This window comes from Symphalangus syndactylus, chromosome 1 (assembly GCF_028878055.3).
Source record: "Symphalangus syndactylus isolate Jambi chromosome 1, NHGRI_mSymSyn1-v2.1_pri, whole genome shotgun sequence".
Taxonomy (NCBI): domain Eukaryota; kingdom Metazoa; phylum Chordata; class Mammalia; order Primates; family Hylobatidae; genus Symphalangus; species Symphalangus syndactylus.
The window spans coordinates 136,557,606-136,583,140 of NC_072423.2; the positions used below are offsets into that span (position 1 = coordinate 136,557,606).

Below are 25,535 nucleotides of genomic sequence, written 5' to 3' on the forward strand. Positions count from 1 at the left end.
AGCCCATTTCCAGAAAGAATCCAATTTTAAGCTGTATCTTGACTCATAACCCATTTGAAATACAGAGAAAGAAGCAAAATATTTCTTTACACCTTGGGTTGCCTGCCAGTGCCTACATAGCTTTGGCGGGGTTAAGGAGGCCTGCCTTCCTTGGTCTCTCTCTTTTTCTTTTCTTTCCTTAACTTGTTTTATATATGAATAAATGTACATGTTATAACGTATATGTAGGCTATGAAGCTTGGTAATTGAATAAATCCCCCATGAAGCCAACACTCATTTTAGAAAGTAGAATATTACCAATAATGTTGATATTAAATATGTAGTATTCCTCCCTGATCCTATCTCCTGCCTCCCTATTATCAATTTTGTGTTTATTATTTGGATGAGTTTTAGCTGTACTACGTATGTGTGTATATCTTCCTAAACAATATATTCTAAAATTTGGCTTATCTGTGGGTTTTATAAAAATGGTAGCATGTCATATATATGTTCCTACAACTTGCTTTTCTCATTCATATTTGTATTTCTAAGATGTATTCATCCAGAATATAAAGCTAGAATGTGCCCATTTTCCACTGCTGTATAATATTCTGCTAGGCAAATATATCACTTTGTTCTGTGTAGTCTGTGTAGACTTTTGGGTTATTTCCTCTTTGGAGAGTTTATTGCCAGAGATTTGCTATTACAAATAAAGCTACTGTGAATTTTCTTCCATATATCTTTGGTTCATGTTGAGTAAGTTTTTCTAGGAGTAGAATTGCTGGATCAGAGGGTAAATATATTCTTTATTAGGTAACTCAAACGTATTTTTCAAAATGATTGAACTAGTCAACACTCCCTCCAAGAAGTGCATTAGGCTTCTTTTTGCTCTACATCCTTGCTAACATTTGATAATGTCAGGCTTTTAAATTTTGTCCATGTAAAATGTACCTTATTGTGATCTGAAAAAGCATGTTTTGATTTCTAATGAGGTTCAACATCTTTTCCTATCTGTCTTTACCATTGATGCTTCCTTTTTTTGGTTAAATACTGTTCATGTCTTCACCCACTTCTCTTCAGATTCATAGTAATTATAAACGTGTGTGTGTGTGTGTAGAGAGAGAGAGAGACTAATCCTTTGTCACTTTTAGGTGTTGCAAAGTTCTCCCAATTTTTGGCTTACTATTTCACTGTATGGAATTTTTTTAAATGAACATATGTTATTTTCATTGGCAGTCTTATAAACTTTATTTGACAGCCAGTGGTTAGATCTCACCCACACTGACTAGATTTTTAAGGTGATGATAGGTACACAGGTAACCAGTGCATGAGTTTGTTTGGTGAATCTTCATTCTCACTACATTTTCTGGACAACTGCACATGGAGACAGTATGGAACATTCTTTATTCCTTTTGCTCAGACAGTTTTGTTGAGCCTGGCATCAATGCACACATCTGGAGTACCTTTTCCTTTATGGCAAATTTCTTTGAGTGCTCAAGGGGCACACTTCTTAAAGCCCACTCCCTGGATGCCCTTGTAAATGCTGATGATGTATTCTTGGGTCACCACCTTGTTGAAGGCAAAATAGCTCTTCTTCTCACCATTATTGTTTGTGGGAGTCATTCTTCTAGGACTTAATTTTAATGTAGTCAAATTTGTCAATTTCTTCTTTTATGGTTAGTAATTTTTCAACTTTTCTTAAGAAATTCTCTTCTTTCTATTCTAATATTTTCTTTCTTTCTTCTAGGACTTAAATGTCTTTTTTAAAGGTTTCACTGAAGTAAATATATACACATATAACTCACTATCTTTAGCATTTTAGCTATAGAGTTCAGTGGTAATAAATTTATATTCTTTAAAAATGTTGTCTTTACATTTAAGCATATATTTCATCTGGAATGGATTCTTGTGTTATATGGCATGAGGTAGGGATCTGATTCCATTTTTCTCATATGAAAAACAATTGTGCTAGCATGACTTATTGAGCAGTCTATGAGTTCCCCTTTGATCTTCAATGCAAAGCCTCTCCTAAATGAAGCTTTCACATATGAAGCTGCTTTTGGTCTATGTCATGGAACACTGCGACTATTTCTATTTCCATACCTCATGGTTGCTTTACTGTCTCTCTTTTGTTTTCTATTCTTTAGACTTCCTCTAAGGATGCTGGATATTTCATTTCATACTTTACTTATGTCCCAGGTCAGCCAGTTCCTGAGGATCATCCTGATAAACTCCACAATGGATCACTAACAAACAGGGCCACTTCTTGCTCATGGTAATTTCTCCTTATAGCACTTGCTAGTATGTGATAAAGTCCTCATCACCACCAGGATGACAATGAATAATGGGAATGAAGAGGACAAACATGTTCTGTTACTCTTTCTCTAAAATCCTACTGACAATTTTTTTTTCAACTTTGCCACCATACCACTGTGTCAACTTAAAATTTTATTTTAAACTGCTGTCATCCTGTCTCCCCAAACCCTGCATCCTGTAATTTCTAACTAAATTTTGGATATTCAGTGCAGTACTTTATAGTTTCTTCTGTAAATTTCATCTGAGACCGGGCACAGTGGCTCATGCCTGTAATCCCAGCACAGCACTTTGGGAGGCCGAGGCAGGAGGATCACTTTGAGGCCAGGAGTTTAGGATCAGCCTGGGCAATATAATAAGGCCCTGTCTCTACAAAAATAATTACACAAATAAATTCCATCTGATTTGTTTTTGCCCATTTGTTCAAATTCATTTTGAAACAGGATTATGTCAACTATCTACAACGATTCAATTGTGATGATAATTCTCTCGGCTTCACCCAAATCAATAAATTTTTTGACAGAACAGAGCTCAGTGGGATATTTCTACATACCATTTCCTCAAGTGATATTGATTAATTAATTAACAATTGTCCAATTCATTCATTCATTCTTTGTCATTCATACCATATTCTACAGTCGTACCCTGAGGATATCTTGTAAGATTTTGTCAAATACCTTGCTGAAATAGGGATATGATGCAACCTTGCATATATGCATATAACTTACATATAATATGTTATATTACATACATATATATCAAGGTGAATATATTTACATATATTGATATATATGTATATGTAATATAACATATAGTATATACGTCAAATACCACATATCATATATCACATATTTATGTCTCCTTCCCAACTATGTGCTACTTCTTCTTGAATACCTCATAATTTTCTTTTTATAGTACTCATAAACCATGTATTTAAATGTAACTTATAGAATTAGGGGTTTTATGGCTATTTTATGGGATATTGTTTTCCAAACCTACATTTCTCCCCTCACTGCCCCAGCTCCTTCTTTTGATAATCAAGAAAACATTTAATTTTCTCATACATCAAAAAAATTATTTATTGCTTGTTTGTTTTTTCCCATTATTTCTGAAGATCCAGTGCATCTGAGCCTAGAGACTTAAACACATATATGTGCTTACTTTTTTTTTCTTTTTTTTGGCTTACCTTCAATCTTCTTATTTTTTCAGTTTCCTACTAAAATGAACCATTTAAGGTATCTTTTTTGCAGTTTGGAGAGTATTCTTCTTGATGAAAATTACAAAAGAAATGAGGAGAGACATTGTTTCTCTTCCTCTTTGTCTAATGCTAACATTGCACCATCTGGCTCAAGCTGTGGGTCTAGCTTTTCCTGTTCTTCTTGCCTTGAACTTAACCAAAAACGCATTTTGATAAGCTCAGCGTTTTCTCTGCAGCTTTAGCTCATCTTTTGCTCCAGCTTTATTGATATTATTCTGATATCTTATCATGCTACTGACAAACAAATTGGGCTAGGAAGAGTTTTAAAAACTTGCCACGACCTGGTGAAACTGAACCTTAAACAAACAGTAACACTGCTGGTAACACTGGCAAGTTCCACTGAGCGCTTATTCCCGAAAGGCAACTGGGGGCTAAGAGACAGGCTTGATCACTTGCAATGGAAATACATATGAGCTCTGTGCACAATGTTGCTGTCATACAGCAAAGAACATTCTTTAGCCAATCTCTGTAGGATGGCTCTGAAATAGCATCTGTGCCTGAGAATAGCATCACTGTCCAATGTATCAATCTTCAGTGCTTAGCTTAATGCCAGGCACATAGTAGGTACTCAATAATATTTTGTTTATTGACAGCAGGAGGACAATGCATGTTGCAGGAGAGGAAAAAGATTAATTCCTTCCCGTCACATGAAGACTAAAGCTTAGTATATGGATTTAATTTTTCATATTATCTTTGGACTGATTTGATATATTTTACTTTAAAAGACTTACCACTCTGTTCCACAGGGAACCATTAGTGGTGAAAACATGGAACATGCTTCTTGGAAAATGCATTGCTTCAACAGATTAAAGACACATAAGCTGGGGCAAGTATGCAAACCTTCCTAGTTTGAACTAAAAAGAAAAGAAACAAAGGAAGGAATTAATGGAAATTTTCAAATCTAAGTCTCTTCTGATATTTCGAGGAAAACCTCAGGAAGTGAATCAAGAAAGAATAAGACTAACCAAATCTTCTTGGTTAAAGATACTGTGATACTATGATTCAAGTTCAAACATCCAAGAAAGGAATCTACTATTTTCTTTTTAACATTAGTTATTAAAACAGTCTTAATACTCTCTATTGGCTTACAGGAAAGTTAAAATATGAGTCAATATATGATATAGTACAGGGTTTTACAGAAATAAAGTTATTTAACAACTACCTCAATACTGTGTGTAATAATCTCTAAATTTGCTCAAGTAGTTTTGGAAATAGTCATGGCATAAATGATAGGTTAATTTATCAATTTTCTGCTTATTTGTATGGATTCTATATCTCACTATTCATATGTGCTAAGCATCCATTCAAATTAAGACCCTTTTTTGGTTATAAAAAGCACACAATCACATGAGCTACGTTAACTGGTTACTAGCTGGAAGGGAGAGGTTTACCTCAGTCACAGATCCAACTTCAGTGCAGGGTTTGCTATTTTTAATCACAGAACTTAGAAGCTTAATTCAGTTAAAAAGAGAGGAAGTTGTCAAGGGAGGGTTGCTAAAAGTTCATGCTAAATTTGCTTAGAACCAGATTGTGTTCATTAATATTTATACATCTATGGTTGGGAAGGGGTGATTGTGCTTCTTTAAAAACACTGGGTATTCATTTTCCATGTATGGCACAGCCTTCTGATTAGGGAAGGTGGGTTTTCATTGTACAATCAATGGAGATACAGATGGAAACCATCTGGCGCCTCATCCCCTTTTTGTCAAAAACCTTGTCTTGTCTCTCACATGTCAATGATGAATGGAAGGATTTCAAACTCTAGCTGAACAATGCAGTTTGAATCACTCAGCTAGCCAAGGGGTTTTTGGCAAGCATCGATGAGCTTAATATTTTAAAGAAACCAGCAATCATTTTAATTCATTAGTTGAAGCCTGTTGTTCTAGACAGTGTTTTTGATTTGTATTTTGGGCACTGGCTTTGTTTTTGATTCACAAGCATATTCCATATGGGTATATTTTCTTTTATACAGTGTAAATCATGGGGATAAAAGTGGGAGTTTCATCTGATAAAATGACCAAAATGCTGAGAGATTCTTTTAATTATCTTTTGCATTAATTAGATTCATATTAAGTGTTAAGACCAAAAATTTTCTTGTGAGCTAGTACAGAGCATGAATCAGAGAACACAGAATTTAGTTAACCCAACTATAGACAATTAATCTAAAAATCAATTCAGCGTTCTGCTTTGTGAGAGGAAATGACATGAACCTGTCTTAGAGCATCTTGGGTACACTATTTTTATAGCTTATCTGCCGAAGGTGGGTTTCTAGGATGGAAGCAAAAAAATCAATTCACATGGTTAGCTTTGCAGTCATTATTCAGCTAACAAAAGCCAGATTGGTTTTCCTCCCCTTCACATTTAATAAAATGAGGTGAATCACCAAAAAAGCAAGTTGATGCTAGAGGCTTATTCAGAAACTCATTTCCAGAGTATGTCCTGGGTTTGGTAGAGATTCAACCCAATTTTATATAACTACCAATATTGTGGTGGCCCCTATAGCAGTTATAGTCCCTACCAGTGACATTTGTGAGGGACTGTGGTTAAGAAAGGACATAACATAAAGTTATTTTATTTAATTATAATGATTATTGTGCTTATTTCCTGCCAGCTACTGTTCTAAATGCCAGATAGATTATCGACAGGTAGCTATACGGATGATAGCTAAACAGGTATCGTGGATAGATAGACACATAGATAGATAGATAGGTAGGTAAATAGGTTTTACTTATTTAAACCTTACAACCACCCTAATAGGTAAATTATATTATTTTCATCATTATACAGGTAAGGAAACTAAGGACCAGAGGGATTAAGAACTTTCCCAAGACAATAGCTATTAAATGGTAGAGTGGGAATTCAAATCCAGAAAGGCTCTGAAATCTGTGTGCTTAACTCTTACACTCGTTGTTTCTCATAGTCATCATATGAGGTAGAGGTTATTTTTGTTATTTCTGTTTGAAAGATAAGGAAACCAAAGCACTAGAGGTTAAATTACTTGCCCCAGTCTAGGTTGTCCAACTGGTAGCTTGTGGAGGCAGGACTTGGGCTTTCTGTGTCTCATTCTCTTTGCACAATGGAAAATTTAGAATAATCACCTGTAGGCACCACAAGATCTCTAATAATCAGAGAAGGACTAAATTTTGTTCAGCATAGCTCAGGCCTAGGAAAGGGAAATGGGTACTGATTGTTGCCAGATTTGCAATAGTGTAATCCAACCAAATTATTTATAGTTCTTATTAATAATAAATTGAAATTAACTTATTCTGATATTACTCAATTGAGTATTTATGATATTTTTCTTAGCTCCAATTGTTGGTAAAAGTAATCCTTAATATATAAGGAGCGTTTACAATTCAATAGGGAAAAAAGGTGAATACTCACATTTTTTTTTTTTTTTTTTTTTTTTTTTTTGAGACGGAGTCTTGCTCTGTCGCCCAGGCTGGAGTGCAGTGGCACAGTCTCGGCTCACTGCAAGCTCCGCCTCCCGGGTTCACGCCATTCTCCTGCCTCAGCCTCTCCGAGTAGCTGGGACTACAGGCGCCCGCCACCACGCCCGGCTTGTTTTTTTTGTACATTTAGTAGAGACAGGGCTTCACCGTGGTCTCGATCTCCTGACCTCGTGATCCGCCCGCCTCGGCCTCCCAAAGTGCTGAGATTACAAGCGTGAGCCACCGCGCCCGGCCAATACTCACATTTTTTAAAAAATGGACAAATAATGAGAATAAAGAAATACAAATAGGCATTAAACAAAAACACAATGACAGATTTAACTTCATTAAAGAAAAACACTATGAAGTCATCCTTGTATTAAACTGACAAAGACTAAACAAACTAGTAATATATAGCAAGAACTGTGGCACAAAAGAATTGGCATTCTCATCCCTTGCTAAGGGTGCAGTTTTTTTTTAAGGACAATTTGTCAGCGTGCATCAATAGCCACTGTATGCTTTGATCCAGCAATACCACATCTTGAAAACTGATCCCAAGAATGGCATCATGGATGTAAACAATTTTTTAATAATTAATGGGAACATTATTTGTAAAAGCAAAAATTATAATCAACTGATAAAGGATGGATTAAATAAATTATGGTATATTTATATAATGGAATATAAGTCTACACCAAAAATATGATATGTTGATATGTACAAATATTGTATTAAATAGTAGCATGTAAAAGATGCGGTGTGTGAAATAGCAGATTAAGAAGTTTATTTAACAATGTGCAAAATTTGATCTTTTCTTGTAAAAACCAAATTTATATCAAATGTTAATAACATTGCAAAGTAGGAGTTTTTTTATTCTTTCTGCTTTTCTAATTATAACATAATAAAAGTGAATTAAAGAATCAGAAATAAAACAATGCATTTACTTTTTTGAAGTTTTGCTACTAGACTTTTACAATTTTTTAAAAAGCAAGAGACCTTGACAAGGAGAGAGAGAAGAATTCTAGGCTGTGAAAATTTATGTAGATATTGAGGAACAGTGAAGGTACATGGAGTCAGCCCTTGTAATTCTTATCATGTAGCACAGTACTTGTCAAACTGTAGCGTATGGCAGGATCACCTGGAGGCTGGGCCCCACTCCCTACCCTAGACTTTCTGATTCAGTAGGTCTGGGTGGAACCAAAGGATTTTCATTTCCAGTAAGTTCTCCAGATATTGCCAATGCTGCTTACTAAGGGACCCCACTTTGAGAACCACTGCCATAGAACCTTACCATGGCTTTGCCATTTGCCTCAGTTATAAAACTATTGATGCTTGGAATTCAATCCTATGGATTATTTCAAAGCCCACACTCTTTCAACAATGTTTTCAGTCTTAGCTAGGTATTAGAATCCTACGGAGTATTTTTTTAAAATCCTGTTGCCTGATGTCTGCCCCAGAACAATTAACTGAAACCTCTGCAAGGTGGGCGGAGGGTGGGTAGATGGGCAGGAATGAAAGGATTCCAAATGCTTCTAGCAGCCAATCATGGTTGAAAACTTTTGTCCACCAAAATCCTTTCAAGCTACTATTCTAATATTCATTTCAGAAATTAAAAAGCTGTACTAATTTCAGAAATTAAAAAGCTGAAGTCCTCTTCTTAAATTAACTGAACTATAAATACTTTGATAATTCTTAGTAACCAAGCAGATAGTTTTAGTAAAATGATTCTCCATTGACATGCTTAATATGTCCCTGGAAAGCACGTTTATAAAAATTTCTCTATTTAAATACCTTGTCTTCTGCTGGGTTGGAACAGAGAATTTTCCTCTGAGAACTTTTTGTGGTGAAATAAGTAAAGGTTTTCAGTAGATCATACATACCTTGGTATTCATTTTTTCTTTTAGAGAGAAACCAAATTCAATAAATAGATGGCTATAAAAAGTACTGATTAACATAATTACCCATAATCATGTTACACCAGATATAGTACACAGACAATTGTATAGTGCTATTACTGTCCTTGGAATTGCTCAGGACTAACCTGATATTCATGTCTGCTTCACATACGAGGCATTAGTCTGACACATAAATGAACAGTGGTGCTCAACATCACATGTATGTCAAGAATGAGTGTTGAAGGGCATTGAATAAGTTGCCAACTTCTGAACAAGTTGTGTTCCAAATTTGCATTGTAGGTTAATTCTTGGGAATGCAGAATTTACTTGTCTATGGAAATGATAGTTGTGCTTTACACTTTAAAAAAAAAACTCTCAGTGCTGGGGGACTGGGAGCCAGGAGAAACTGACAGCAGAGTAGGGTTTTCTCACTTTTCTCACCAATTCTCCCTTTCTTTGCCTCGGAAGTGTTCTCTCATCCTTCCTCATCTATTTCAGTTATCTATTGTTATATAACAAACCATCCCAAAACTTAGTGGCTTCAGATAATGATGATTTATTATTTCTTACCATTCTATGGGTCAGGACTTCAGGTAGGATTGGCCAGGCAGTTTTTCTTCATTGGTCATTGACTGGGGGTCGCCGACTCAGCCTTATTCTGCTGGTGGCTGGGCTGTGATAGAAGCCCCAAGAAGGACTTACTTAGTTATATGGTGAGCTGGCGCTTCTCATGTGGTCCACTGCGTAGCTAGTTTTGGCTTTCTCACAGCTTGGTGGTTTTAGGGTAGTCAGCCTTTTACACAGAAGCTGGCTTTGAAAAGGAAACTTCCAGTCCTCTCTCAAGCCTGGGGATAAGAAGTCCCAAGATCCAGAACATCACTTTCTCCACATTCTGTTGGTCAAAGTTACATGGCTACCCTAGATTTAAAAGGGAGGAGAAATAGACCCCCCTTTCAAGAGGGGGTGGCACGTGCATATAGGGAAGGAAAAAATTGATGGTGGCCATCTTTGGAGATTATTTTCTATGTCACCCCTTCGTTGTTGGATTCTGGAGGAGGTTGATGTAAGGCCCGAACTCTCCAGAGTAGAACCACCAATATGGTCATGTCCCCACAAGTAAGTTCAGCAGAGGCCAGGGAGGTGAAAAATCTTCAGCAGCAGCTGAAAGAATGGTGAATGCACATTCACCACGCACATCTGTCTTTTAGCTCCCATTTTGCCAGAAATGGAAATCTAAGCTTTCATCTGAGGAGGAAATTGAGGAGAGTGGCTGTATCGGGATTAGATTTAGCTGGGAATATCAGAAACCCAAAATAAAGGGAAGTAAAAGGGAGTTTATTTGCCTCATGTAAAGTTCAGAGGCAGGCAGTGCAGGGCTGACATGACTTTTTCCACTCACCTCCACCTCCAAAACGGGGTTGGAAAATGACAACTCTCCCATAATTATTGCACCAATAAAATACATGCCTCAAGTCCAGATGACCATAATTCCTTGTTAGTGGGTCTTTTACTCTGGGAAATTATCCATCCAGGATACTAAGTTTCCCAAATGACCACTTTTAATGGAAACTGTGATAGCATAGCACAGGCTTTGTGAACAATTAGATAGAATTTCAAACTTTAACATTTTTCCCAAGCTCCTCAAGCCTATTTAAATGTAAAATGAGTTATTTACTACTTTGTCCAATTTCCCTTTGTTTTTGAAAACTACATGAAATTATTTGTATAGTCATTGTTGGTTGAAGTAGTAAAGCAATTATGCACAGGAATAGATGAGACAGACACATAAATGCTACTTTAACCACATTCTTGTTGATGGGGAAAAAGGAACACCAGACTAGGAATCAGATTAGCATGCGCCTTGGAGCAAATCACTAAATGTCTTGGAAACTTCATCTCTTCGCCTGTAAAATGGAGATGATAACGTAATCTGCAGACAGGGTGCTTTAGAGGAAGGGATCATTAAATGAGATGATGATGCAAATATATTAGAAAACAAATTGCCACTACAAGCTACAGATATTTTACTTTCATTAATTTCATTAATAGCATCATCATCATTTTATGTTGTAATAAAGGCAATTCACTATGCTTAGTTCTGAAGTGTCCATGCATTAAAATAATCAATGATGGAGATTCTGTCCATTTTGCATGCTTTTCTCTCTGGGCATGGGTGCCTTGGCAGCGTCTTGGGTGGCACTTCCTGTGGAAACTGTCATACATACAACCTATTGGATTAGTAAAGCCTGAAGACTTGGGAGATGTATAAGGGAAAGAAAGACACTATAATGACAGCCAACACATGAGTCCTCAGTGCCAGGGCCCTGGATTAGTACTTTTTCCTGCTTTAATCTCTTTTCACCTGCACCAGAGCCCTATGAAAAAAGAGTTATTATGAGACTCCTACAAGCCTTAAAGAGGTTTTATTTTTTTTTAATGTAACTTTTATTTTAGGTTCAGAGGCACATGTGCAGGTTTATTATATAGGTAAATTTCTGCCATGGGGGTTTGTTGTAAAGATTATTTCATCACCCAAGTACTAAGCCTAGTACCTATTAGTTATTTTTCCTGACCCTCTCCCTCCTCCCACCCTACATCCTCCAATAGGCCCAATGTCTGTTGTTCCCCTCTATGTGTCCACATGCTCTCATCATTTAGCTCCCACTTATGAGTCAGACATGAAGTATTTGATTTTCCATTCCTGCCTTAATTTGCTAAGGATAATAGCCTCCAGCTCCATCCATGTTCCTGCAAAGGACATGACCTCATTCTTTTTTATGGCTGCATGGTATTCCATGTTGTATATGTACCACGTTTTCTTTTTCCAGTCTACGATTGATAGGCATTTAGGTTGATTTCATGTCTTTGCTATTGTGAATAGTGCTGCAATGAACATACATGTACATAGGTATTTATGATAGAACGATTTATATTCCTTCTGGTATGTATCTAGTGATAGAATTGCTGGGTTGAGTGGTATTTCTGTTTTTAGGTCTTTGGGAAATCACCACACTTTCTTCCACCATGGTTGTAGTAATTTACATTTCCACTGACAGTGCATGTGTTCCTTTTACTATGCAACCTCACCAGCATCTGTTATTTTTTGACTTTTTAGTAATAGCCATTCTGACAGGTGTGAGATGGTGTCTCATTGTGGTTTTGATTTGAATTTCTCTAATGATCAGTGATGTTGAGCTTTTTTTCATATGCTTATTGACCATATGTATGTCTCCTTTTGAAAAGTGTCTGTTCGTGTCCTTTGCTCACTTTTTAAAGAGGTTTCTGGGGTGTGGAAGTTTCATAGAAAGTAGAACAGCTGAGGTTGAATCTAACACACTTCTGACCCTGTGCTGGTACTTCAAGTGCTCACCATGAACTTCAGCACTGACTAAACAAAGCCACAGAGAAGGTTAGAGAGCATTCATTCCAGAGATGATCCCGCAGCCAGGGCTGGACTACATGGACATGTGTCCTGCGTAGTTCTTCAAAAGGGCCCCATGCTGAGTTGACTACTCTGCTGGTTCCATCTTGAAGTCCTTAATTGCTTCTGAGCAAATCGCACCATATTTTTATTTTTCGCTGGACCTCACAAATATTGCTGGTCCTGGGAGACACTGAGGTAACATGTGTAAGAGAAAAAGAAAGAAGGAGCTAACATTTGCTAAGCACTATGACATGCCAGGCATAAATTTATGTCATCTTTATACCCATTAACTAATTTCACTTCTAGGAAAACTCTACAAGAGAAATAAGTTCATTGCTTTATAGATAAACAGGTTCTCAGAGAGCCAAGTAACTTGCATCGGTTACACAGCTGGTAAGAGGTGGAGCTGAGATTCAGGGCCTTCAGTGCTCTTATTGTTTTAACCCCTCCAGGCTGTGCCATGGTTGAGATAATAAATACCTACTCTTCCTGGGGGTATTATAATGAGGCAATTTTCCACCTCTGCAGAAATACATTAAATATTATTAAAGGCATATAGTTTACAATAATGTAGAGTTGCTGTCTGCAAAACTTATTCCCAGTTGAGACTGACCTAATGAAAGATTCTCAAAGATAGAAGCTGTGATATATAAATATGACCAAGTTATTTCAGAATTACTGGACAAAGGACTATGCAATGTTATTTTTATGAGCTAATTGCATCAAGGTTCTTAAATCTCTGCAGAGCAATGAACTAGGAGTCCAGAGAACTGAATTCTATTTTTAACTTTAAATAACCTTGGCTAAGTCATTTGGCTTCTCTGAGTCTCAAATAGGAATCGAAAGGGGAAGATCCAAAGCCATAGTAAAAAGGTTTTATATCATAAATGCACCCTAAATAGAATTTTTTTAATGCCCAGGGCAGGAAGCCTGGATGGGCTTTCCATCTGGAGAGAGGTCCTTAAGTAAGAGGAAGGATAGGAATGAGAATAGAGGAGGGATCTTTTATCTCAATACCCTGAAAGTTCTTTGCTTGGCCAGTTTTCTCACCTGTCCATGGGCCTTTAGCTGTCTGCCTCCAGCAGCTAGGTTCGCTGACCTGGGATAGCATTGAGCCTGCCACCAAGCTGCAGAGATAGTACAGGGTACTCAATGAGAAGGGAGGAAGGGAGAAAGCTCTAAATTTAGCCAATATTCCCAATATTTCTCAATTTCTTTTGCTTTCTTTTTATTTCCATGCCCTATGGGCAAAGACCCAGTGGCCATGTCCTAGCTATTGCTCTAAGATTGATTAGGAGTGGTTTCACAGTCATGGGTCTAGGCTTAGCTGACAAGAATGCCCATGATTTATAAGTGATGTCTGTCATGGGCACTGCAGGTATGAGGGGTGATAGATGTGCCTCATATCTCATCTATTAGATATTCACCATTCCTAGATTAAGGTAGACTTCCCAGAAATATTTATTGGATGACTGAACAGCCATTACTGTCAGTGTTAAATTTGTTGTACCTATGAGGAGAAAAATGTAGTCCCAAAAGTTAGCTAAGAAGTTTCCAGCTAATTGAGGGCATTGCCCTATGTACATGAAAAACATTTATATTTCTGTTGATTTCTCAGCATGTGGATCACAGAATATTTGTATTAGAATTACATAATAAGCTTGGTTAAACTACAGATTCCTGGGCCTCACCCTACTTATTTACAATATCTTTGGAGGGTAAGGCCTGGGAATCTGCATTTTCACAAATGTCCTTAGTGATTGGGGATGGTGGTGTGCATGTGAAATGGGAGAACCATTGCTTTGTAAGACTGGGTAAGAAAAATTAGATTTTTTAAATCGGCAATATTTTCATTTACCATATCATAATCTAAACTAGGAATGAGCACCGGTTTTCAAATGGTGTTGGAATTCAGTAGGGCTTCGTAAAATACAAATAGTTTGATTAAATAAATTCTTCAGTGTTAAGTGGGGGTGGGGGTCTACATAAACAAAACTTGGGACCTAGATAAACAAAGCTTAAGGACAAAAAAAATAGTCTTTTAAAAGTCTTATGGTCATAGCTTATTCAACCAAGTAACACTAGGCAAGGTTACAGAAATACAGGGTATTTTTGTTTTAATCCCTATAACCTTGACATGTGAATGTGCACATAAATGTGCAAACCATGAAAGGGGAACAGGGTTGCAGACTACTATAACAAGAGCTGAAAGGTTGAAAGGTAGAATCGACTTTAAGCAAGGGTCATCTTCTGAGAGATAATTAAACAATACTAAGTTGATATGGGAGGAGGAGGGAAGGAAAAAAGATTAAGACAAATATTTAGAAGGCCTTAGAAGAGGTACTCCAACTCAAACAAATAGTCACATGAGAGAATGACAGTATTGTTGAAAGCACATAGACTTTTGGCCAGGCAACCTGGGTTTGAATGTGACACTGCCACTTGACTAGTCCACTGACTGATTACAGGTAATCACTGAATTACTTAATTCTTCTAGATCCCCATTTCCTCATTTGTGAATCTGGATAAGGATAGAACTAACTCAACCAGTGGCACAAGTGACAATGAGAGTTAAGAAGGAAAACAAATATAAAGTGCTGGCATGTGATAAGCTCTCAATGAATGACATTTGTGGGAGAGAAGTCAAAGCTAGAATGACTTTCCCTTTTGAAGTGTAGCTAATCAATATAGTTATTCCAATGTGGAATCATTTTCTTATGAGAGCATGTGCGAAGTTCACCAAGGCTCAGTTGCTTGTACCTGAGGAATGCCTTATTAACCCTAGACTTACTAATACACTAACATTATATCAGTGATGATGAGATATCATTAGAGAAGGTACATTCCAAGGTCATCATACATCAGTCGTCGATCCTTGATACAGAAATAACTAAATCCCTAGTGACATATCTTGCAAACACAGTAGTTGGAAACTGTTTCATAAGTTTCTTATCTTCAATGATATTTTAAAATTAAGAAGTCAAAGACTTAAGTACTGTTTGTGGGAGTTCTGGAATTAGAAGCCCAGACAGGAACAGTGCATTGTGGCACTGACAGCCTGGCCTTTCTTATTTATCTTACGTTATTAGCGTGTTCTCTCAAGCCTACTTGCATAAATAGACAATTATATGTATTTAATGAATTCACTCTTAAACAGCTGTAGAAAATGTGCTTTATTAATAGGGGTCATCCAATCAGATAAAGCAGTCATAACATGTTGCGTGTGTGTGTGTGTGTGTGTGTGTGTGTGTGTTGGTTTAAAATTTCGTCAGTCAGTGGAGGATAAATATGCATAAATGAAAATATATTTAAGAGCTGCCTTTTGAGTCTGTAAAAACTACTTTTCTTTCTGACACAAAAGAAATATCTGCTTTCTTATATAAAAAGAATTATTGGACAAATTGACTCCATGTTCACAAACATTAACTTCTAAAGCAAAGCAGATAGAAATAAACTCTATCTAGTCTATTGAGTCTCAAAATTCAGCCCATTATCCAACTGGGGAGCTTTTTAGAATGCAGATTCCTGGGCTCACCTTAGGAGATTGAGTCTGTGATTCTGGAGCAGGGCCTAGAAATCTGCATTTTTAACACCCCAAAGTGACTCTGATCCAAGTGGTCTAAGTATCAGAATTTCAGAAACTGCATTTTATCCCTTCTAGCCTGAATGGTTCATTCAGGGATAGAACGAGGTTAATAGGTTGCTCGATTAATACAGAATTGGAGCAGAGGAATAGACTGTTCTGAAGGGAGAATCCTATAAGAAACCAAAAGCAGCACCTATTAAACAACTGGATTAGTCTTTTATAAATAGAGCGCTTTATACATTGGACAGACTCCAAGAAAAGCAAATTGCCCTTGTTCCTCCTTTTTAATTCCTTTTACTGTTCATTAGTACTTCATTCTACAAGTACAGTTCCTGAAAAGCAGTTCCCAGTGAAGTTTAGGAGTCACTTGGAGCCCTTGAAGATATATATCTTCATCCCATCAGCGAGCCATTTACACATATTGCCCTGGAGAAGGCTTCTCCTGGCTACTGTATTCTATTCTGTGTGCCTTCCTGATAGCGGATACTGGCTACTCTGGATTCAAGGATCTCTTCTTCTAAACTTATATCCGTGTGTCTTTTGTTGTATCTACTCCTTACAGGTCCTTGACTCCATATGAAAGCACTTAGGGGAAAAAACATTAAAAGTATGTTTATAAGGCAGTATTATTAACATACTTTTTATGTGCCTCAAGGTCATTGACATGAAATTTCACAATTGCACTCTTGAATATACAACATAATTATATTATGTAACAACTCTTTGGAAATAGTTTGGATTTCAAATTTCCATTCCATGAGCACCATGAATACATATTCATCCTTGTTGGATGATGAGTCGAGACTAGTGGTTCAGAAACTAAAGTCATTAAGCATTAACTGGGTCTGTCATACAAAATCCAATAGAGTTCACTTATTAAGTAAGTGTCAGCTGAGTCTGTCTGGATCTGTATCAACTCAGTAAGTTCACTTACTAAGTTGGGATACTATCCATTCAGTATTTCCATAGCAAAAAGACACAAGATACTTGAATAATGTTTGAACTGTATAATTCTACTACCGTTGTTCCAGACTGCTGGAATCCCTTAATTTGAAATAAACATTTTTATGGTTCTGTGAGAATGGCAGTCCTTTAATACCTTATAGTTTGGATTTCTTGAAATAATTTTTTATCAACTACATATGCCATTGAATTCATTAAAAATTGATCAGTAACAGTCCATAACAAAAGTAGCTTCTGTGCTGTTGAGAATCAGGCCTTTTCCTTTGAAATAAAAACAAGTATTTATCCAAAACTAGGCAGAAACAGTTAACTTGATTAGAGAGCCCTAAATTTATTGTAGAGTCAATCCTGCAAAATCAAAAGGGGATAGATTCCTTATGGACTCTTGCCTGATAAGATTTTTACCCTGTTTGCAAGCTAACAAATTAGCTTATCTCATTTCATAAATGATGGCAGAAAGTATGATATTCTTGGATCAGATATGAAGGGGAATTTGTTAGTCACAGGAATAGCAGTAGCTGGAGTATCAGCATTTTCCTATGCCTGTTCCCTGAGTCCCAATTCTCACAGGGTAATGCACAGAGGTCCAGGGAACACCTGTACATGCAGCAAGTTGCATTACTGGAAGGGACCCTGAGCTTACCAAACCTGAATCTTTTATAATGGGATGTTTAAGTATGCCTTGCCTTTGATGAGGCAAAAGACTGTCTCTATCCTTCAAGTTTCTTCACTATACATTTTTGGAAAGCTACTCTGGAACAAAGGCAGTCAGAACCTCTGTTCACAAGATGTGCAGAAACGTGAAAGACCAGTGGAAACTTGCCCACCAAAAATGCCATGGAAAATACTGTGTTTTTGAACACATTAACTTGAGCCTTTTAGAGATGAGTTTCAGCTAATGCCGTTTCATGTTGGACATTTTATTTGTTAGAAAATAGATTTTCTAGGAAATCACTTTTTCTACCAGAATGGGTACCATTTTTTAAGGTTACTAATAATACAGTATTCATGAAAATATTTGTTTTTCTTTATTTTCCTCCTAATATAATGCACCTCTCTCCAGAATACAGCTGAAGAGATGTTTTATATTTTACCCCTTTAAGTGATCATTTAGTATAGGAATTACGTGGCTGTTGCAGATTTAGGTATTCTAAAAGACAAAATTCAAAACTGAATTCTCTGGGAACATTGAAGCATATCCTGAAGCAGCAATATTTTTGTTTGTATATTTTTAAAAATATCTTGTAATTTGGCTATGTCCGGATGGCTAAGGAAAATATTTTACTTAACTTTTTTTTTGGTCTGAATTATCACACAAGTGTTTAAGCATATTTTCCCTTGATTGTATTATAGAGCTTTTAAGACATAGATATGTTCTGTTTATTTAACATGCCTGGAAGGACTCAGGAAGGAGAACAAATAAATACATTCTTACCATTAACTTTGGGCTTCTGCCGAATTGACTTTGTCAAGTAATTTTGACACGCTTAACACTGGGAGTGATTATTTACCATCTTCTGAATTAAGATAAAGAATTCACAGTCAGATTTTTGTTCTTGGAAACAGATTTTTCTCTTTAAAAATATGTGTCTTCATGGCTGCATATTATGTTTCAGTTATGCAATGTCTTTCCTGAATTCCCTCTTTGCACCAGTCCCATTACTATCAGGGTGAAGTTGATGGAATGCACTGTTTCTATTTGCTTATACAAGTGAATTGCCACTCTCTATATATCTATTTGAAACATAATTGAAAATGCAAATATACTGTGGGGGTCCAATTTTTAAAATATGGAGTCAGGCTCAATTAACAGCAACAAACTCGTGTGATTTTTATCTTTCTTGTTTTGTAAAATTAATAGGTCATTGGTTTTCTGTCCTTGCGATAGTTTGCTCAGAATGATGGTTTTCAGCTTCATCCATGTCCCTCCAAAGGATATGAACTCATCCTTTTTATGGCTGCATAGTATTCCATGGTGTATGTTCTCAGTCATAGGTGGGAATTGAACAATGAGAACACTTGGACACAGGGTGGGAAACATCACACACTGGGGCCTGTTGTGGGGTTAGGGACGGGGGAGGGATAGCATTAGGAGATATACCTAATGTAAATGATGAGTTAATGGGTGCAGCACACCAACATGGCACATGTATACATATGTAACTAACCTGCACATTGTGCACATGTACCCTTGAACTTAAAGTATAATAAAAAAAAATCAGAGATGAAAAAGAAAAAAAAGAATTAATAGGTCAATGTTTTTAATTTCAATTGTGAATATTGAGACTGTTATTGATTGGCATTTGGATTTCTTTATTTTACTAAATATATGTGACAAATGCTGCTGCCAATACTTAAATATAAACATATTCTCCCTTTTTTTAATCCCCAAAGAGTTTACCATATAGAATTCTTTGAAGAGGATTAGAATGTGGACATATATTTGGGGAGACCACCCTTCAGCCCACTACACCTATCCTGAGCGACTTTTTAACCTCATATTGTATCACAAGAATGTTTTCATTTTATTAAAATTCTTTGCAAATATCTTTTCAAATGGTCCTTAACATTTGCCACATTAATGGATGCATCACAATGATCACTTCAACTATTGCTGAACATAAGAAATTGTCTATTTAAAATAATATTGCAATAAACACTTTTGTGTATAAAGCTGTTCTTCCATATTTTGAGATTGTTTCCTCCTTAAGTTTTAGAAGTGAGTTCAGTGGGCCAGAGAGTTGTACCAACTTACAATCCACCTGTAATATAAGAAAGCCTCTTTAACTGCTCCTTTGTATTTAAAGTTTTTTTTTGGTAAATTGATGAGTGGAAAATGGTATATTATTTAAATTTGTATTTCTTAGAGCATTAGTAAAATTAGATTTTTTTCTCATATATTTTAAATGGAATATTATTCATTTTTAAAATTTTCTGTGTCCTCTGACCAATTATCTATTGGCTAATGCTTTTTAAAAATATCTTAATAATCTCGTATGAACTTTAAATTATAAAAATAGTGGATTTTAAATTTGTGCTGTAAATGTTTTTCTGAGTCAGTGGTTTGCTCTTGAATTTGATAATTTGGTAATTTGGAGTTTTGACAAATGTAAATATCCCTATTCATTTATGCTGGGACGCTTTATGGAGGTTTTCCTTTGTATTTCTCCCACTGACACAGTAGGAGAATATGAGAACGTCTTCCTATACTTGGAGAGCAAGTCCATTTAATTTTCTCCTAGCTTTGTTTGGTAACTCTTTAATCCATTTGTACTTTTATTTTGATATATGAAGAGAAGTGAGATAACTTTTTCCAAACTTTTCCCAAGCTCCTAAACAGTTATCTCAAAATCATTATTATTGAGTAATCCATCTCTTTACTGTTGATTTGTGATGACTTTTTTATAATTTTTTAAAGCTTCCCGTATAAACTGGGGTTTATTTGGAGGACATGTATTTTATCACATTTATCTATTTTAATATGTAAGCAAATCAGGTCATGAAGTTTTCATTTGTCTTTAAATCAGATAAGACGTTTGTTTAAATAAAATGCTGTCATCCACGTTATAAAAGCAAATTATCCAGCATATGGATTATCTTGCCAATAATTAATATCAGTCTTTATTGCTATAAATTAGCACTAATATTTTTTAATAACTCATAATGGAGTACTCTATACATGTCATGTTTATATCTTTCCCTCTCCTCCACCTAGCCTATCTCCAAATTCATTGCTAAATAATATACTGTATTTAGAAATGTCCTGAAAACTTGATTTGACAAAAACTCTTTCAGAGTGCTGATTTCTTTCTCCCTCAGCCACAGTCATGACCTGATGCTACTCAGCTGATCAGATCCCTGCATTCTGATCTGGTTATTTAGATCAGGGTTTCTCAACCTTGGCACTGTTGATATATGGGGTTAAATAATTCTCTGTTGTATCCTACACATTGTAGGATGTTTAGTAACATCCCCCACTAGTTTCCGGTAGCACCATCCTCTCTTTCTCCATCCCCATCCCCACCCCTAGTGTGACAAACAAAAAATGTTCCCAGATATTGCCAAATGTCTCTTGTGGGACAAAACTGCCCCCACTGAGAATTATTGATTTAGATAAAAGTAGTCAGGCAGCATGTAGCATAATAAATTTAACTTTTATTCATTTATTATTATTATTTATAATATTAGTAATACAATCAGGGTAGATCTAGAGCCTTCCAATTAATTGCAGAATGGTCCACTATCATTGGGCTCACAAAAATTAACCCCAGGGCATTCTGCTTTGCCATGTAATTTAAATATGACCATAGTAAGAACAGTGACATTATGATTGCTCAAAGTAAAATACCTCAGAGATCTCTTTTGGCTCACCTGTCCCTACTTAACCTATGTTGATGGTAAATTTGAAAAGTTGTTGATTTGATAACCATATTGGTACATGCAAATGAATTATGTGCTGAATTTTAATCTAACATTTTTTGATATGGAGAAAATGGCCCAAATTTTAAGACCATCATTCTTTGAATCATCTTGCCTTTGACTTTAGCATATAACCATGGCTGTCTGAGCCAGTTAGCTCAGAGGGATTTTACAAGATGATAATGAGGCCAATGTTGCAGTTTCAATTAGCTTCACAGGAGAAAAACCCAGCTTCACAGCAGCAGACCGAACTGCTAAAACCAGCCACCACGCTCAGCCAATAGCCAAAAGAAAGATGAGAACAGAGAATGTTGCCGACTCAGCACTCCCAGGACCATTTAGCCTGGACAAGTAAAGGTCATATCTCTTTGATGATGATGAACCATCCACATTATATTCCTACACCAATTCACTGCAGAAACACAAAATGAAGAGTACTCTCTAAATCAGAGCTCCCTTTATAGCCAACATAGATCACTGAGGCAAAGACTTTTTTATTATAAATTTTTCTGTGAATTAACAAATAGGATAGCTGCAGTTTTAGAAGGTATTTCAATAACTTTTACTTTGTTTTTGAATTTGCAGTATTAACCATACATTTGAAGTAAGCACATTTTGTCCACTCATGAAATTATTTCCTAATAGTTCACTTAAAGGAATGGGTCAAATGAGCATAAATTTGCCTGCCATTATGTAAATATAATGGCTCGTCAGGTGATTTTCTTCACTGAAATGGGAAGACTTGTGTAAGTGTTGAAATGGAGATTGAATTTTACTTGCATTTAACATTTGTTTTTTATTGTCAAAGGGGTATTTACAGGGATCCCTGGGACAAATTTTCCTAATATTAATGTATGTGTTATATAAAATGTGGCCACCTTGGAAATACGGCTCTCTGCATCTATTTTTTATTCCAAAGATTGTACTCAATTCTGCTTTTGGAATATTTGCATTGTTGCTGCTGACCTACTGCATGGAATTCAATGGAGACCCATGAAACTAGGCCAATTTGGTTTATAGTCTCAATTTCAGAATTAAGACACATTTGCTTCTTTCTATTTACCTCTGGTCTTTGAATTTTGATCATACTCATCCAATCCCAAGCCACATTTTCCCAGTAGGGAGCTTCTGGAGCTTAATATTATTTTTCTAATGATTTTTCTTTCTCACTGTTTTCTAAATTTTTCTTCTGGCTTACCAAGAAATGCATAGGAATTTTACCAACAGTGTTGGTAGTATATTCTGGTAATGAATAGATATTCAGTTTCAGGCTCTTCTATTCAAAATGTATTCATCAAAATGCAATCAACTTTAGTAGCCTATGGAGAAAATAGCTTTTAGAAATTGGTGTTTCCCTCACCTCATCAAAGATCTGCTTAACACATTGAAATAATCGGAATGAATATCAATAGGTAAACCAGACAGATTGAGCCTTGAATGCAAGCACGTCTACAGGTATTTCCATGGACTGTTTCTTATGCAATGAATTCAGGAACATATGGAATCCTGGCTTTCAGGGTTTTTTTTTAAGTTATTTTCTACAGTTGTAGCTGCATGGGTACCACATTTTCCCAACTGCTTCTTGGTTAGCATTGTGTTCAGAATCTCTTGTTTCAAAATGCATGATCTTCTCCTCTTTTTAAAAATCCTAATATTTTTCAAGTGTTTCTGTGTGTCAGGCACTGTGCTAAGCACTTTTATGGATTAGTTCATTTAATTCATTTAATTTTACAGTGGTCATATGGCATACACTAGCTACTGTAATTCTCCTTATACAGCTAAGGAAACTGAGGGGCAGAAGTTAGTCAGAGGCCCAGGATAATACAGCTGATACTAACACATGACAGAGCCAGAATGTGACTTAGTTCAGAGGCCCAGGATAATACAGCTGATACTAACACATGACAGAGCCAGAATGTGACTTAGTTCTGTATGAATCCAGAGCCCATATTCTTAACTGCTGTGCTATATTGCCTCCCAGAAGTCATTATCACAAAGGGTTTGCATTATTTTTTATTTCCAATAATAACATAATTTTATTTCTTCATCACACTTGATTTAAAACAAATAAAAATGATGCCCAAATATCTTTCATATCAACCAAACCAAGACTCCTATAGAGTGGAGCCTGTCTGTGCAAATTTAACTTACAGTGGGGCCTTTATCTTTAGTTTTCATGCATTTAAATCTGTAGCCAGGGATTTGTTCATGTGTTGAGTCATCATATTTCACTCCCTATGACAATTCGGGTACTTAAAACATGTTCAATGATGTTTTGAAGAATGGAATTTCCACCACTTCCTTTAGAAGACTATAAATAAAAAATGATAGAAAGTGTCAAACTGTAATTACATTGAGGGTTTTAGTAACCTCATAAACCACAAGAATGAAATACCAAAAAAATTTTTTTCAATTGCCACCATCAAAATCTCATTTGCTGATTCCCTTTTTGCAGCATTGATGGAAGTAATCCAGTTAGGCTGACATTTTTATAGAGGATAGTTTAATGTTCAAATAAGCCTTGTGTTATTTCACCATTTTTATTTTTTTATGAAAGGCTTTTTTTTTTCTTCTGTAATGATTTGAACTGTGTTATAAAGTAAATGAAAATGTGTCTTGTTGGTTGGGTTGTGACTCCAGCAGACACATTTTAGTTGATGTAAAGGTCTTTGCCATAATCACAGTTGATGTTTACAAATACACACCTCCTTTAATTTTTAATGCTGATTATATTTCTTAATGCATCTAATCACAGAAAATCTGTCAAAAAAGAAAGCTTTGGTCTCAAACATATGCTTGGGTTTCTGTTAGCAGGAAACAAATGTCCAAATGTGATTGCATACCAGCTCACACACATGCTCATGCACGTGCTCACACTTGCACTCAAGTATGGATCCAAGTGTGAACCTGGTGACACAGTGGCACTTAGAGCCAAATACTAAACATATGTCAAAATTTGGTGTGATCACAACAGCAGAATGGTACAATATTGTTTCATTCAGTCTGATGCAGGAAGAGAAGCCAAATGACAGCAAATCATAAAACAAATGTTACTCCCTTCTCAGAGTGTTATGTCTGAATAATTGAGTGAAAAATAAGACCAATTTGTTTCAGTCTGACTTTCTTGTCATTGATAAATTGATGGATATATTTCTATTCACCTGTAAGAGAAAATAAGCTGACAAACCTTTAATGGTTGAGACATGTTAGATAAAACTGCTTATATTTGATGGTTTCTGCCCTATAAATCAAAATATATCTATCATTCATCAAAAAATAGTATTAGCAAATTCAGTTGTTCGTCTGACAGAATATTTATTGTATTCATTTTCTCCTTTTAATATTTATTTCCAGCTGTACTTTTTAAAAGATGGCATACTTTTTAATCAAATGAAAAGGCATAACTTTAAAGACGGACCTCACTCATACGAATAACTTGTTTATGAGTCAAATATTTTCAATATATTTTATCCATGAATTCCCTCATGAGTGCTCAAGACCGAGCAGTTGATCATCACTAGCAAATTTCACAAAAGATGAGAATTACAATTATTTCTGTATCCTTTGGTACCTTGGCTAATAGACAAGAGTAAAGGGAAAAGTAAATGGTGGCCAAATGATAACTCCTCTAAGAAATCCTCCTGTACCATGCTAGAAAGTTACAATGAGACAAAATGGCACATCGATTCATAGAATGAAAATGCCTTTGAGATTATCCAGCTCAACAGTTTTCAGTGACCCAGTAACAGGGTCTAGATTCACATGAATAGGTTGCCATGAGCAACAAGGTCTCTTGTATGCAATTTGTTTCTAATGTTCAAAGTACTAAAATCAGCTAATTATTTCATTCTTTTATAAATTAAAATGGATTTGAAATTATCCTTTTAAAAATGTCACAGTAACTCAACAGAATTTCAAATCGTAAAGAAGTGCAGTGTCAGCTGCTAGGTCTGGTATTGTATACACATCCCCTGGAAATATGCTTGGGAATGAATCACCCATGAAAATATATGGGTGATATTTCTTACCGAAAAAAAAATGTTTGCAATCTGTGGATCTAGGCACCTCCCACAACCTTTCCCAGGATCAGCAGAGATTGCTGAATTTATAAACAGAAAGTTGACATGTACGTGGAATCAGCAAATGGTCGTATTCCTGAGGGACATTTCTCCAGGGCATGATGGGGCCTGGAGAAATGCCTATGCCATCGCTAGAGGACACATTTTTCATAACTGGATGCTTCTAGCTCTTGAGCTCTGTGTTTTCT

At 36.0% G+C, this 25,535-nt stretch overlaps 1 protein-coding gene across 8 annotated transcripts in view; it reads left to right on the forward strand.

Annotated features, from left to right (window-relative positions):
• Window positions 1–25,535, forward strand: part of THRB (thyroid hormone receptor beta) — a 382,425-nt gene that overhangs the window by 62,807 nt on the left and 294,083 nt on the right. The window contains exon 1 of one of the 8 annotated variants that reach the window (XM_055285734.2): window positions 1,896–2,254. The exons of the other annotated variants lie outside the window; for them this stretch is intronic. The gene's annotated coding sequence lies outside the window, so the exon portion shown is untranslated. Of the gene's footprint in view, window positions 1–1,895; window positions 2,255–25,535 lie in introns of those variants that run through there. 8 annotated transcript variants of the gene reach the window in all.